General features: G+C 24.2%; 1 protein-coding gene across 1 annotated transcript in view; it reads left to right on the forward strand.

Annotated features, from left to right (window-relative positions):
* The window catches only part of LOC100168206, a 318,228-nt gene that overhangs the window by 268,927 nt on the left and 31,613 nt on the right, over nucleotides 1–17,688 (forward strand). The gene's annotated exons all lie outside the window — the stretch shown is intronic.

Raw genomic sequence — 17,688 nt, forward strand, 5'->3', positions numbered from 1 at the left:
ATAAATAAATATAATTTGTTCGTTGTTTTATTTGAGAACGCAATTAAGCTGTTGTAATAGTTTTGTTATACCTAGCCAATTATACTGAATAAATTTGTCATTATAATACCTATAATTTTTCATGTATTAAATGTGCCTATCATGTAAATAAATTATGAGGTGGGAAAATTTAAGAATATCATTGTTATCATTTAAATGATGGAATTCACAAATATTAGTTTAAATATGACATTTTCCAAATCATTATAAAAATAATAAGAGTGAAATTGTATATTGTTTCTAGTAGGTACCTAAATACAATTTAAATTATATTAGCTCAACTTGAGAAAACTAAAGATCAATAAGTTCAATTATTACAAAACACAAATAGTAATTATTTCTAGATTTTTGATAATGTTAAATAATTATATTATTTTTCTAGCTTATAAAGCTTATATGATACTCATCCAGAATACTTAATAGCCCTTCAAAACTTTGATACATTTCCTTGTTTTTGATTCCCGGAAGACTTCTGACACGACCAAAACTTCCGGATGTTTCACAATCCAAATTTGTATTCTCAACATTTCTCTTCATTATTTATATCAAGTTAATTCAATACCAAAATAAAGAAAAGTATGTAGGTATTAAATGAAATACTACATAAGGTTACTTGAAAATGACATAGATTTTATTATAATTTAATATGAAAAAAAATAATAATAATAAAAATAGAATTTCAAATACTTACATTGTATAATGTCGTAACGAATAAAATACTCTATTTAATTGCCTACGTGTTTACGTTTATGTTTAATAGAATATTGTATTTTACTTGAAATTTAACTTTTCAAAAGTCTTATGCTTCTGCAACTGCATTTGGGTGTAGCAAACTTGCTAATTTAATTTATAAAAGCAACATGCTGACATCCTTTACCCACGGCTATACATAGAGACATTGGTTTGGTTTATTAAAATTTAAGCAATGAAGTTATGTTTTAGTTTCCAAGTGATGAAAACACTTCTGAAATAATATATTATTTAGTTGATATTTTTCTCCATATGCATACAGTTGGTAAAATAGTAGATATAAATGTATGGAGTTAAAATAATTTTTGAAGTTAATTTATTAATAATAAAATCATACATTTATACTAGGAAAAATATTCTATATGCTCACATTGTACAGTATAATGTTAAAAACACATTTTTAGATTATTTTTTAGAACTGTAGACTCTGAACGAAGTGTTAAATGCATTGATTTAAAAACTTTGAACACTTTTCATATTTTTGACGAAAAATAATTCAACCAACCATACCTAACAGTAAAATAAATAACTACAATAGCATTATAAATATATAATAAAACATACTTGGTAATATAAGTTTCCACTAAGAATTATTTTTCGTATGATGATGGTAAGGTTAGGATAAAATTAAAAATAAGAATATGGAATAGATTCTAAGGAATCTCGAAGTTTTTGTCAATATTTTAATTTTGAAGTAAGTTATCATTTTAAAATATAATAAAAAAATCTATAGTTTTTAAAATGTTCATAACTTGTTTTTGAATTAAATTATCAATAAAATCCTCTAATACCTGACGTACCTTAGATAATAATCATATAATTATATTTTAAAATTCAGTTCTATCTTAAAAATTTTAAAAATAACAGAGTTAAATGGATTTAACTAAACGTAAAATTTGCAATGTTGAACGTTTATAAGACCGAGACATCTCGCCATGCGGTTGCGGCGTCTTATTAATTAGTAAAAAATAGTATTTAAAATTAATATGAGAGTGAGTAGTGGACGAACATTTTTTGAAGTAGGTACCCCTGGGTCACTCAAATCCAACTCGCTTGAAATTACATTAATTATGCATAGAAATACTCTGAACAATATCCAGCTTCGGAATATGATACAAAATATGTTTTTATATAAAAATTAAAAAAATAAACATTTGTAAAAATATATTTTTAATTTAAAATATTTTGTTTTCCAATGATATCATTTCATATGAAATTAATATTTTCAAATTAATGAGTGTAAACACTAAAATCATAGATCATCTGGTAAAAGTACTATGAGCTTAACACACTAACAATTGAGATTAGGTGTAATCTTACAGAAGAATATTTTTTTGGAAAACTATATTGAATAAGTGCGCCCAATATTTTTATTTCTTAAGCAGCACAGAATTGTTTTCACTAACACTCACGATTTCCACGATTTAGTTGATAATAAGTTATTTAACAAAACTAAAAACAAGTAAAATACATTTACATACATACTTACTTTAATTTTTCGGGCAATCCAATATTGCACGATTATATACATGATTATACATTATATTGTACATACAATATTATATTATAGTGTATAACAATATTGGATAGGCATAATCGAATAAATAATTGAAGTACTTTCGTCAATTAATATTTGTATAGTCTCTTTTACCATACCTACTATATGTATATTACGATAATTAAAATAAAATTCAATAATATAAAATTTAACAACTTAAAAAAAAGTATTATTCCGCGATAAGAATTGCCAATTTAATTTTAAACTAGACGCATGGTGTGAATCAGTGTACCACACAAAATACACCAGATAAACCTTGTAAGTTTTAATTAATATTTGTTTTATTTATTGTTGTAAACGTTATTTTAATTTATTCATTTTTATTTTTCAAATAGAATAAAAACAAATCTTTTAATGAAATAAAATGTTTAAAAAAAAATAAGTGAAATGATTCACCAGGGTAAAATGGAAACTTTTCAATTTCAGGCAATACAAAAACGAGTATGATTTAAAAACTGAACCCGAATTCTTATCGCTTACAAAAAGGTTTTATAGAGTATTATTATGTAATATCAGTTCAATAATCATTATTCATAAATAATGAAATAATTTGTAAATGAAACTCGGAGCCATTTATTCGTACTAAATGATATAATATATTTTTAAACTAAAAAAAAAATGTGTTAAATTAAATATACGCAATGATTTTAATGATTTTATGAAGAATTATTTAATATTTTTACCACATGAAAACAAATTATATTATTTCTAAAATAATATTTTATTCTTTAAAATAGAGCAATGAAAGCTAAAATACTTATCTTTGTTAAGACTTAATTTTTTATAAAAGACAGGGATAATTGAGGAATTATATTATTACGATTTACACCAAAATGTTTTTAGGCAGTTTATTATTAAATAATTCAAACAAAATCACGTACACAGGTACTTATAATATGTAAGTTATATTTAAATGTAGGTACTTAACCGATATATTTATCAAAGTATCTTAATTAAAATTGAATGGAAATATATGGACCCGGTTTCGTTTAATAAAAATATCAAGTTACCTACTTCAAGTTGACTATGCATTTGAAGTGATGGAATAAATATTGCTGTGAGAAGTATATATAAATGCATTTAAAAAGTTTGGAAATATAATATAGGACAAATTCTAAACCAGTGATAAAATGATACTCAAACTAAACAGTATAAAATGCTATCATACTACATTTATAATGTGATATTATTACGGTTTTCAATAAGGTATTTATTTAATAAACAATTTTCTCTATAGATTATTTTGATACCTAATCAACTTCGTATATAGCGAATCATTCTGTAAAAATAATTAGATTAGGTTATTTACGATAGTGTTATCCATAATCATATCATACCTAATTCTTTTTCGTTTTATAAATGATCTAATTATAATGTTGCGATTCATACGAATTTTTCTAAAACGTTGTTAGTGCTATCTTTTCATATTTTTATGGGATGAAAATATGCAGTATGCCAACGATCCAACAAAATAATCAAATCGATTGAGGCTTACTATGTTTTAAGGCACAATACGTGTACGGTTATATCGTGTAGGCATACTTATATTATTATAATATATTACGAATAATAATTATTCAATAATAATAATTATCGGGTCGCCTAATATTTCTCGGGTACCTACTTATCGACAATTAACAGCGTAATTACCCTGCAATAGGTTTTTTTTCTCTCTTCTGCCCGACACGATATATATTGTCATTCGGTCGTTATTATAACTAATAAACAGTAGGGAATGGTAAAAAGCAGTTTTATCGCCGGCCCATGTGTACGTTAGCGTCCGTGTAAATAAAAATATTATGCAGTGTCGTCCGATCGCACGGTGAGCCACGGTCCCATGTTTTTCCAGTTCGTTTGTTTCGTCCGAATAAATTGGACTATCTCGAGGGTGTTTAATTTTTTTCTTTTCTTTTCTTTTCTTTTTTTTTTTTAAATAAACATAAATTGATCGACAAATAAAGTTAATATACCTTGAAAGTAATTGCCCATGTTGTATTCGATTTGGATTTGCTGTTGTTACACTGGAAACGGAGAAAATCGTAATGGATTTGTGATCAGAGATCTGCACGAATTGGTTAGTACGGTCTTATAATAATAATTATAACAATGTTATTATGCATTAATATCATAATAAAATAGATATACATACGTTTGTATAATATACGTCTACGTATTTCGTCAGTACAGCGATGTTTAAAAATACCTACACTAATATTTATTAGTTTATAAACAATTTTTTTTAAACATAATATTGATTTTTTTCTAATAAAAAATTATGCGTAGTTTAAGCTAGAGGTATATATTATTACTTTACACGAAAAAACCAAATTTGTTGTACCTATACCTATTTCTGATAGGTATTTATCGTTGTTTTCAATAAATATGTACATTTTATCAATTTATTTGGATCAAAATTATTGACCGCTAATCATTATCTAATCACTGGTACCTATCATCATAAAAAATACTTCTTAATGATTGTCTACTTTCATTGATAATATTATAAATGTTCAATAGTTATTTAACGTTTAGTCTTTCTATAAACAATTGTTTATTTCTTTGCTATTTTTTTTTTTTATATATATCGTTGACTCATTTGGTTTATGAATAAACATCATCTTGAATAAAAAATGTAATGCAATAATATTATATTAACGTTTGTGTGTGTTAATATATATATATATTATATAGTATATACGTATGTTGTATATATATATAGGGCAGTAGGTATTGATAAAGCTGCAAACCAGTATAATAGAACCATAAATGGAACAGTGTTATTGGAACGTACGAAAGAAATTTTATAATCGTCCACTGTGAGGTACCTATCACTATTTTTGGTCCATAAAAAACAATCCCTGAGCGTAGTCTTTTGAAAATACGGTCTGAATCGAATATTTTATAAATAAATGCCTAGTGCTGAAATATTTATTAAAATAAATTATAATTTTACAATTGTGTTTTAAAACAATTGTTTTACGCACGCAGAAAATACTTTACATAGAAGACATTATTAGAAGACACTTATTCGAGTTATAAAATAAAAATATTATCTTTATAGGTATTTACATTAATCATAATATTACTATCTGATTTTATTTTTTAATTAAGTTGTAAGTAAAATGTATTTTCATTTTAATCATGTGCACTGTATTAAATATTCGGTTAGGTTAGGTTAACCTAGTATAAACAAAATAATCGAACGTGTTGATAATCATAAAATTAACTTTAAATTATAATATAAATGTTTAAAAATTCATAAATCGTGAATATTATCTAATTTTTAAATATCATTCATCAATATGTGAAACATTTTTTAGTAAAAAAAAAACAAGTGTGTCATACTTATTGTATATAATAATGTATTAAATATAATATGGAACTTTGGCACTTTAAATTAAATATAATTTCAAAGTTAAATAATTACTAAATGTCTTTATTAATATAGCTATCGAATCAAACATTATAATACTTAGAAAATTAACCGAAACAACGAAAAACCACGAAACATAAAAATACGGTACCTAGTGTAATGTTTTTCAAAAATTAATATTTTAAAATTTAATGTACCTATATGTAGTTGCTATAAAATAAAATATCATGAAGAAAGAATGTAAACATTTTCAAAAACAACTCGTACTCGTACATTTTACAGTCAAAGATAATAAAATCCCCAACATTTTTTAAATGAACAGTCGCATCTAATTTAAAAAAATTGAATTTTATTATTTATTAGGAATAACTTGTAATTTATTCATTTATCGTACTATAAATATTTTTGATCAAATTTTTATTTCAAAGCTTATTTAATTTTAATTTATAATATCAAGGTTTCGACCCAGGTTATCAACTAGCTCGTTTCTTCGAATTAAAATTTAATACGATGTTTACTAATTTACAATTTAATTTGATGCTTCAGGTTATTTGGAAAATGCATAATGTGATTTTTTTTTAATGCATTTACCCTATTTATTCCAAATTTATTTTTCTGGTTTAAAAAAAAACTTAACCACCCATTACAATTATTATGGCAAAATAAATTATAATATGAGTATATGACTTACAGTTTTTATAGAACATTTATTTTAAATAGAATGTTATATTCGTATTACCATGTACGTTTTTTTTTATTTCACAACAATGTTGTTTGTTATTATTATTGTCATAATTATTACAAACCACTTCGTTATTATATAATAAAATGTGTAGTAAGAATATTTTAAAACGAATATATTATAATGTGTAATAGTTTTTCAATATGATCATTGGTAGGTATTCATATTTTTAAAAAAATGTACTTTTAAGTTCCTATGATTACGAACGAAAAAAAAAGAAACAAAAATGTTGATAGGAGTCAAAAATAAATAGGTTTTTTTTTTACTGATTGATTAAAATTATTTACTATCTTCAGCACAGTTTCTAACTTAACTCGTTGTCATCACATAATATGTTCTATATTTATTCATTAATTATGTCTATGTAGCTTTACAATTATTTATTTTAAATTATATTACATAAAATAAGATATAATGAAATTACTAATTTACTTTTCTTTTTCATAAAATATTTAATTTGCAACCATTTGTTGAATAATATGTTCAGTAATAATTATTAATCTGTTATTAAGAAGAACATAGTTAATCTACTGATAATACTTATATATATAGGTATATATATATATAAATATAAAGAAATAAAGGGTTTGAAAGGGTAATGTTTTCAAAGGTTAATAAAATTAAAATGTTTTAGTATACCTAATTGAAAAGTCAACATCAAGTATAATTACAGATTTGTATAGGTATATAATAATATCTATATGTTTACAATTCTATAAACATTCTTGGCACTTGAAGTTTTTGACGATAAGACAAATTCCTAGTCTAAATAGTTTTATTTTATGGTTAAATTACAAAATACCTATTACGTATTTTTTAAGAAAACCAAAGTTACTATAATAACATACAGCTACTTATTGCCTTCTGTAAAAAGAAACTAGCTATTATTCTCAAAAATTAACATAAAATTTTGGTCTTTATAAGTTTGGACTTTTAAAATAAAAATAATTTTAATTTCTATGGGATAATTTATTCTTTTTATGTTCGTCCTATGATTTTTATCTGAGCGGGTTGTGTGTTATAGTTGAGATATTATATATTCAAGTTTTATTATGTTTTAATTTTTTAATAATAACATTGGATTATATTTGCATACATTTAAAGGATACCAGAAATGAATGCAGGTATCGACGCATGTACATACTATATAGTATAAAATATATATAAATATATGGGTGTATATAATTTATATATGTTCCTATATGTATATTATTTATGTACATGTATAATATTGTTTACACAAACGCACAAATATAATAATATTATATGGGTAATTATACTTTTATTTATGTATATAATATATACTTATATATTTGTGCAATATAAAGACAACAGTAATTAATAATAACAACGATAAACCATTATGTTATCACCTAGAATATTACTGTACAAAGCACGTGAACCAACCAGACTCAAAGGAATGTGATCAATGTGCAAAATCTCCGGGTTTAAAACATATTTATTAAAAATTACAGCTTTTATAAGTATATACAACTTACAGCCGTATAATTGTTTATAAACACTGGAAGGTTTTTATAAGTGTATATAATATTCCAATAAAATTTAGAGTATATTAATATCGGGTTTGTAAATTATAGGTTATTGTTAAAAATGTAATCATTATAAATTCTTAAATTCTTCGCATGTTTGAAATGTAGCTGAATTTGATAAGCTATTCGCAGGACTGTACAGACAAGTTGTTTACTGTATGTTTTAGAACCAAACATCATAATACATTTTTATAAGCATCTATATTGATAAAGTTTTGACAGCAATATGACCTAAAATCACTGATTAAAAGAAAAAGAAAAAAGTGAACAAGTAGGTAACTTCGCTGATGTACAGTGGGTGTCGAGTGTCAGCCTATATAATTATTTATTACTAAGTACCTATATATTATTATACATTTATATTGCTATAATAATAATTTGTATTTATATTTATATAATATAGTATAATATATAGGCAATAACCTTAAATTAATCCAAATATTTTCAAAATATCATTGCGTATAATAAAATATAATCATTTACACACAATATTGATAAGTCTTTGCCAATATTTTCTAACTATAAAAAAATAACTGAAATCAATTATTCTTTGTGTAAAATATGATAATTTGCTTCAACATGGTAACTTCAAATGTACATTAAAAAAAAATGGCATAGTATATTTTGATGATTTTTTTGGTTTCAGTAATAATTATGTAAGAAGAATTAAATTTTTAAGCGTTAAATGTAAACATTTAAAATGTTATTAATTGTTTGCTACAAAATAATTAAATGCCCGTTTCACTGTAACAATCTATTAATTTTTTCCAAATTATTGCAAAAGAGTATAAGGAATTTTGTACTATCACCAACACTATAGATTCAATTTTTTACCAAAAAATTATTGAAGAGGAAGATTGAAGTATTTTTACAGCTCTTAAAGGTGGTGACACACACAAAAAAAAAACCCATCATTGTAAAATCAATACATTCATCGCTGCGCTTGGAATCTAAAACAGTATAGCACTTAAAATATAATATACACATCTCTAATATTAAACAATTTTGAACTGCAACAATATACTTAGCTAAAACCAGATTCTTTAGTGCCCTGAAAACAGTGAACGTTTATTTTGTCACTTAATAACAATGGTTTGCATCATATTGTCTAAATAATGAACTGTAACTATACTGTATATGTTTCCAACCTACTTCTTATATTCTAAAACAGAATCAAATTCAAATAAAACGCAATATTACCATCATAATATTATTATACTAAATTGTAATGAGTGAGCCGTTTTAAATAATAGATTTCTGTAATTTGTGACATTCGACATATTATATTAATTCAACGTCCAATAATTTACTTCAAATTATATTATGGACATTGAATATTTTATACTTGAAATTTCCGTTGAAATAAAGAGCACACTCTTTGTAATTTGCTGACATATAAATACACTAGAATGCTGTGTATTATAGCAAACAATACTTAATTAGTTTAACTTAATCGTAACTAATTAATATTTTTTTCAGGTATATACCCATTTCATTGTTTGAGCGTTGAGCCCTTGTAATTATTCTATATTTTTTCCGCTTAGCTGTAGTCTTTATTCTCTGAATCTTCAATAAAAAATAATTTTAATAAAGTATGATAAATATTTGTATACCATGTAAAATCATTTAAGAAATTTAATAAAAGTTCGTTTTATCACGTTTAATTAATATGATGTAGGTTTGTTCAGTAATATTTTGTAATCTATAATAAGTTGTTTTAAAACTCTTGTTTTAATAACATTTTCTCTCATATGAACAGACTTTTCCAAAAGAGACACAGGTACTGATAGTTATTTAATTTTAATAATTGTAGAAAATATTTTTTGTTTACATACAAGTACACTTCTTATCTATCTAGATTTTCAAACAACAAATCCAGAAGCAACCAGATTTTCACAATTAATTTGCATACTATTATTTAACATATAATAAAGGATTTTTTATTCTAAAATCACAAATATTAAACATAATTATTCAGTTTGTACATACAATTAATGATGTAGTGGTACAAGTAAATAACAAGTAGGTAGTCTAAATATTATTTAAAAATTGACTAAATCAATTGTTGTAAGTACTTACACACTCCTATTATGTAATGCAATCAATATAATTATTTACGTTTTAATGAATCAAATTTAAAATAGCGCTGATTACAAAAAGAATATAAGCATGTTAGTTTAATACTAAAACTACATATCGACAATATTATGAATTATTGTATTATTTATATACATATTTCATATACTTACCATAAAGACTTTAAAAGTTGTTATAGTAATACAAACTACGTATAACTATTATAACGGCATACCTACAACTTTTTTTTTTTAAATGAGTATAAAACATAAATATAACACACTATACACTTTTGTTCTATAATACGTATTATAATTTTTAGTTATTAATTTCTATTCAACTAAACAATTGATTTGTTATCATCCCTAATCTATAGATTGTTCTAGAAAAAATGGAAATTCTCTGATTTCAAAAATTCAGATAAAAAAAGCGGGTGAGTGGATGTCACTCTGCTGTGGTTACATTCACTGTGTAATAGATTATATTAAATTTGAATTCAATTATATGATATCATTACATACGAAAAACAATTCTGAGTGGAGACGATTTGTCAGTCTGGATATTTTATATTGTTATTAAATTGTATTAGGTATAGTCAGTAAGTTGAATTAATATTATAAATTACAACAAAAAATAACTAAAATCATTATTTTTATTTTATTCGTTTCTATGGTGATAAACAAAGCATTAGAAATTAAAATCCTATTTTTAGCGGTTTTTTGTAATTTGTCGGTGGTTTTTCCCGTGACATTAAATAACTATTGAGAAAATCAAAAAATGACCTGTTTAAAGTACCATCTTGATCTAATTTTCTAAAATATAAGATACTGTATGTTGAAATCAAAGTATTCCTTCTGGTATAAATTTTGTATACAGGATATAAAAAAAAAAAAATAAAAATAAACACCATTATAAAGCCACTAGATCCCTCGCTTCACTCAGAATCTAAAAGTTAAATAGAAAATTTCACAGTTTATTTTAAATCTCTTTCAATATAAATTATTAAGAATGTGTTGATATGATACAAATAAGATCGAATGTTTGAAAGCATCTCAATAAATATCGTCGGAAATGATAATCGACAAAATTTCGACCCATTCACCTCCACCACAATTATCCCTATATAGCTGCCCGTACCTAGATACCAAAAAAGTTATCAAAAATCATACTCTCGAGTCTTGGCAGAAAAAATGCATAAAACTATGAACAAAACTAAATTAAATTAAAAGATCAATTATCCCTTGACTCGTTTACAAGGACCTCTATTGAAGTCATGGAACAATAATCAACTAGCTGAGAATAGGACACACATTACTCACCCACCAATTCCTTATGGCAAGAGAGGACCTTTAATTAATGTCGTAATTTCCAATAATAATAAGAAGAAATACTCTCCTCTACCCATCTCGATACCAAGCAACCCTCGTCGAAAATTAGCAATAATTATTATCTCCATTCAACAACGATTTTTTTAATTTTATTTTAATTTAAAAAAATTAAAATAACAGGAATTTTTTTGTATTACGTATATTATTACTTTCTAAATACAATTTAATTGTTTAAACATTTATACTAATTTGAATTATGCTATTTATACCACAAACATATTCACACCAGCGAAATCCTCTTGCTTTTTTCTTTTCCGGTAATAAATTATTTCATTAAATAATCCTGGTTTCGCTTCTGGTTTTTTTTTTTTTTTTAATTAAAATTAAGCGTTATAGTTTGGGTTCAGGTTAATACTGGTATATAACAGTTCCAAATATTTTGTGTTTTATATTTTTTCTTTAGTATCAGTAGTCAGTAAGGTATTCTGTTTGATTTTGTATGCATACTACAATAATAGCATGCATTATATTTTGTTTTGAAATTTAAATTTTGAGATTTCAGGATAAATAAACGACTAAACGGAAATAATATTAGTGTATCAAAGCACTCTTTATATCTATAACAAAGATCGTGGAGGTATAATAAAATTAATTATTATGAAAATCGATATTGTTCATTGAAAAATATGGAATCAGGTTTCCTTTCCGATCGGGTATTTGAAAATATTTAAATTCGTTTCCTATTTTCAATATTCTAAGGTTTTTTGGATTCCAAAACTGGTATTATTTTCTATTCGGTACCATACTCTGCTTTATACCATTTAACGGTTCGTCAGTATTCACTTAAAAAGTTAATAACAAAATTAAATAATATAATATTATTAAAATAGTTATAAGATTTGTTTGAAAAAGTTAGTTCTACTTAGGTACCTACCATATTATTAATAGTAGATAATATTAATAAATTATAAAATATCCTAAAAAATGATACCCATAGAGTTTAGACGTGTATTTTTCCCTCGAAATCGTTTCTTCGTACCTATGCAATGATTTATCATTGAGTTCAAATTTAACACATCCATTACAATGTTCAACTCAATGAAGAGATACACTCAAAACCTATACTTATACATAAGTGCGTCTTTTTCAGTTCAAATCTAATAACAAATCATCGCATCGACATTTTTTTTTAGATTATATCAAATTGTCTTTGATATATTTTATAATATTATAATTTTATTACATTTTTCAGATTTGAATAGGATATACAAAATTTTAAAATATAACTTAAAAATATAAAACATAGTCCTAATGATAAAACTGAGAATTAAAATATATTTATAACCTCATAAAATAAACGCATTCCCTCAGCGATTTATAACTAATTTTTAATTAAAATCAGTTAATTTATCGTAAATGTATTTTTAGTTAAAAAACATATTATTATCAGTATTCAATATATTTAAATAAAACAGAGTTAACGAGTTAAGCTAAAATCAATAAATTAAACAAACAGAAATATAAAACAAATAATAAATAATAGTGCCCGTGTGAACTACCTAGTTTAATTATGCAGTATTTCTGTTGGGTACCTACATACATTTTAAGATATTTACCTAACACTATCTTACGACTAATGCATAAAATGAATGCATGAATCTATAGTGAGTTATAATTATATTAATTTTGTTTATTCTATGAGGATTTAATTTTGTTATTTTTAAATTTTACTTATATATTTTCGTTTTTCTAGTAGATGTATTATGCTTTTCTGCTAGGGTCTCAAGTCTCTATACAGCCAATAATTTAAAAATTATAATGATTAACTACACGTATAAGATGTTATCGTACATTAAGTCTATCGTATTAGTACTAATCTTATCGATATTAAAAACTGATAGCTATTCTAATCAGGTCATATGTATTCATTATGCATAGATAAATTGTTAAAGAATATTAGTCATTTTGATGTTCTATATTATAATCGATGAGAAAAATAAAAAATATTACCTTTCAAACACGATGGTAATTGATTTAATATTTTTTATCGAACATCGTTTATCATATTATTAATTAATTTGCATCTTATAATTCGTAACTAGAAAAAACAAATCTCAGTATTAAAAAAAATACAATTTTTACCTGCTAAAATGAGGTAGAAATAATAGCAATCATTAGTTTAAAAAAATATTTTCATCAAAATATTAACAAATTATTTACTTATATATTAAACACGAATTAAAAATTCTACAAAAAAGGTGGATCAAAAAAAAATATTTACGCAAATAACTTTATGTGGTAGAAATGCACGATAAAAATATCCTATAAAACGTATAATATTATAATGTATAGGAATCTCAAATAAAATATAACATTTTAAAAAGACAAAATGTGCTTAAATACTTCCAAGATTCTCCCAAGTCGCATACATCGTTCAATAATAATAATAATAATAATAAAAAAATAGTTGCTGGAAATTATTAAAGTACCTAATTTTCTGTGATTTGCTCATTTAATGGTACCTACTCAAAAAAAAAAATGGTATAAAGTCAAGCTTATGAATAAACGGTTTTCAAAATGATTATAATAATATTCCTCGTTAAATAATTTACATATATTTTTATGATGTGTAAAGCAATTAAATAATTGTAGTTATAATATACATTAGAATTTCGAATATTTTACAAAAGTTTGAAAAATATACGGTCATAGCCATACGGCATAATTGTATAAAGTACTTAATTACTTTATTATGATACAGTTTATATTGTGTCATGACCAATACGATAATTTTAAATGTTTTAATTCTAAATCATATTACTATAGAATAATGTCTAAGTTACTTCGTTAAGGGTCACATTATTTCAAAATATATTCACAAGTACCTTTGAATAAAGCTACCCAAGATCGATTGTTGGGTATTTATGAAGTGTTCTTTTACAAAAAGTAATATTGTTAAACATAAGATACATTTGTGAAATTTCCGATAAAAGCTGACATACTCCGTTTGTAGAGTTTGTAGTGGGTACTTCAACCATCGGATATGTTGCACTTGAAATGGTGTGTATGTTAAAGGCGTATTTTTTATGGAGCTGGGTGGTGATATGCTTTTAGAAGCCATACAAAATGCAGACTTTCGCAAAAAATTGCATTTTACAAATTAAAAAATGCTTTTTTTTTTGACAAATAAGAGAATATTTAAATGGATTTTGTTTGTATAAATATTCATAGATAACGTTTGACTGATTGATATTGCTATCAGTATAATGAGGTACCATTCTAGAATTATTACTTATCAAAACCATATCATTAGTATGGTATAAATTATTATTTTAATTATAAATATTATTGATACGAAATCTATGTACGGTTTATAATCACAATTAGGTTAACTTATTAAAAAGAAATAGCAGGTACCAAATTTTCAATCGGATTTCGTAATATCGAAACTATTATGTATAAAATATTATATACTAAGTTTGAAATTATTTTTTATAGTGCCTTCAACTGATACTATAATAAATTATAGACGTATAATATTATTATTATAGGTCACTATGAATAATATAATATAATACATAATATTATTTTATTATTGTAGATCGATATTCAGCTTTGCTTACTAGGCCATTAGCGCTACATTAACCAATTAATATTTTCTTATAACACTAGTGTTATAAACAAGTTGTACAAAAACAATTAGAACTTAATATAATCTTCTATATTAGGTACTATATTTTACAGCGGTAGTACACGATATATTTGCACAATTTTTCGTGGCGTTGTTAAATATTTTAATCAATAAATTATGTTTCACAATTATATGTAAAACAATTCCGAGAAATTGTACGCACAAAGTAATATATTATTGTCTTTCATTTTTTAATTCATAAAGATGCTTAATAAACTGTTTATTTTAAAATTTTTACCCCTAAAAAAATTGGTTAAATAAGAAATACAAGAATACAACAGTGCTGTTTTTTGTACAGCGTTAAAAATATAATACATATGAAAAATGCTAAATGTATAGTAATATTAACAGCCTTATTTACGTTTTGTTATTGTGATGATCGATCTTTTTTCATAGTACTATAAGCTTGTAAATAATGTTTTTTTAATGATTCATAAAATATAGAAAACGCACGTATAACTCCAGTAAAAAACAACATTCATACACGATACATTTATTCTAGATTCATATTTTTGGTGTAGGATATGAGTACATTTTCACGGATATCTTTTTAAGTTCTTATGAATGAAAAGGTATCATTTTATAATATATTATCGATTAGTAATCTATCATCGTTAGAAAATATCTTTAAGATTTTACTTAAAAGTGTATGTATCAAAAAATAATCTAATACGGTTCTGAAAAAGTTCTTATAAATCCACCAAAACTGATTTTAGTTTTTTTAAAAATGTAGATATTGAAACGTCAGTGCAAGTTGAATATTTGGTAATTCGAAATATTTATTCAATTTTAAAGAGACTCATAATATTATATCTAATTAAACATACGAGTCTGTTAAGTGATTATTATAATATAGTTTTAGTTTTTGGACTTAAAACAGAACAGTCATTATATATACAATATTAACTATAGGTACTTAAAACAAAACTAATTACATTTTGATAGTTATTTCAAAGCATTTAAATTGAATATTATAATACATTTTATAAAATATTAGATTTTAAAATAGCAAACATCAACAAAAAGTATAATTAATTATGTAAATAATAAAATTGAAAAAAGTAATAAATATAAATAAATATTTTAGGTACGAAATTGTATTATTTTTAGAATTTTTAATATAATTGGTGTGTTTTATTTATGTGTTAATTTATTTTAACAAATAACAATTAAAGCACTTGAGTAAAAAAAAATATATCAAATAGTGTACCTACCTACCACTTTAATGTAATCATAAACATGATTTTGAAATAAACTAATATTTAAATGTTGTTGATGGTACCATTAACGATAACGATTCAAAACCGTGTACTTCTGTTCAAAATTACTTTTAGAATTTTATAGAACATTACAAATTCCTTTTGTATTTTGTATGGTAATCGATGGAGCTTTAGTCACCTTTCTGAACGCATATCTAACAATGTTCACACTGTTCACACACAATAATTAAAACACGCGTATTTGCTTGTACGAACGAACACATTATAAAGAATGCTTGAGTTTTTTTTTTTCAAAATATTGCGTTTTGTCCAGTTATTAAAATTTGAACTTGTTCATAATATAGTTCACTGAAACCAATCGTTATAGTTGTTAAAAACCTTTGTCTGCACACATGACTGATCAAGTAACTTAAATAATAGTTTTTAAAATGAAGTGAGAATTTGGCTTTATAATGATTACTACGGATGATTAAATGACAAGTATTATCGTGGGGAAAAAATCATTTTCACTTAGTTAATTTCAGCGTGTAGAATACGAACACATAACGAATACGAATACTATTAAAGGGTATAGACAGTTTTTGTATAGAACCATATTTAACCTATCCATTTTTTTTTGTCTACACACATTAATGAACATCCAAAGAACATATTAATTCCGTTTGTTTGGACCACAAACGTTTGGTTGGATGTTTACGCCGGCTTAACGCCCAACCGATGCGGTTGGTTTAGCGAAATTATTCATATGGTAATATTTTTTCCCTGCGGCGGATGGTATAAAAGCAACACACCATGTGGCAGACTGTTCATTTAAGCTTCAGACTTCGTACATAGACGTACAGAAACATTTTTCCGACAGCATTTATCTGTATTACGTATTATCTAACTTAAAATTTTAAAGTTTCGAGCAGTAGGTGCAATAGTCAATATACATCAACGGATCTTGGTAATTATAACAAAATAAAATACTATTATATCCTCAATTATTATATTATATATTATAGTCGACTAGCTTCTCGACCTTCCACCGGAAGAAATTATTTTTTTATAATTTAATTTAAAAACATATGACTATTTTTTGGCTATACAAATAATATAATATAATTACATATTGTAGTTATTGTTATTGCTAATTTCTGAAAATTATATATCTTACATTTGAATTCAACCACTGGAGTGGTAAATTTTATTCTTTTTATTATAGAATAGAAATGAGGTAGAAAAAAAATGTAACAATAAATTATTTGTTCAATGAATAATATATATTTCAAATAGAAAAATGCAAGTGTAAACAAATAAATAAATAATTAATAATAATAATAAATAAACAAACAAGCCGGTTTCCTTCATCTCCAAAATCA

This window comes from Acyrthosiphon pisum, chromosome X (genome assembly GCF_005508785.2).
Source record: "Acyrthosiphon pisum isolate AL4f chromosome X, pea_aphid_22Mar2018_4r6ur, whole genome shotgun sequence".
Lineage (NCBI taxonomy): Eukaryota > Metazoa > Arthropoda > Insecta > Hemiptera > Aphididae > Acyrthosiphon > Acyrthosiphon pisum.